This window comes from Psammomys obesus, unplaced genomic scaffold (assembly GCF_907164565.1).
Source record: "Psammomys obesus unplaced genomic scaffold, mPsaObe1.curated_primary_1811, whole genome shotgun sequence".
In the NCBI taxonomy this organism is placed as follows: Eukaryota; Metazoa; Chordata; class Mammalia; order Rodentia; family Muridae; genus Psammomys; species Psammomys obesus.
In genome coordinates, this window is record NW_026596166.1 from 7719002 (window position 1) to 7719877 (window position 876).

Below are 876 nucleotides of genomic sequence, written 5' to 3' on the forward strand. Positions count from 1 at the left end.
AACAAAAAAACCCCCTACTGCTCCTAAAAAGAGGTATGATTGACATGCTAACACAAGACAGAAAATGGAGTCATAAATCAATTAAAGCCAGAAAGAGGGCCTGGCAGGTGGCTCAGTCGGTAGGGGCACATGCTCTGTAAGAATGGGATTCTGTGTCCATCCTTACACTGACAGAAATGTGAAGGCAGGAGTAGACACACATAAATTCAGTCAACTGAGTTTGACAGAAAGGACAAAGGTAGTTCAAAAGGGAAAGGGTGGGGCAGAGAAGTGGCTCCTTGGCTTAAAGAACTCTCTGCTCTGAGGGCCACCTGTGACTCCTGCTCTAGGGGTCCCACGATGCCCACAGTGACCACATAACCACCACCCCAGATACACAAGCACAGCACATTTTTTTGAGACAGGGTTTCTCTGTGTAGCCTTGGCTGTCCTGGACTTGCTTTGAAAACCAGGCTGGCCTTGAATTCACAGAGATCTGCCTGCCTCTACTTCCCTGAGTACTGGGATTACAGGCATCCGTCACCGTGGCTAGTTATGCACAGAAAAATTTTAAAACCTTTTTAAAAAAAGGAATAGATAACCTTCTCTGTAAACAATGCTGCAGTAATTGACATCAATGAACAAAATAATAAATCTGGACAGACCTTATATGTTTTACAAAATTTATCTCAAATATGTTGGGAGTCTAAATATAAAATGCAAAACTATAGAATGTGTAGAAGATAACATAAGAGGAAATTTATGAGTTTGGTGATTATTTTTAGACAGAACTCCAAAAAATACAATCCATGAAAAATTTTTGCTCAGTGAAAGACACTGTTAAGAGAATGAAGAAGAAGAAGAAGAAGAAGAAGAAGAAGAAGAAGAAGAAGAAGA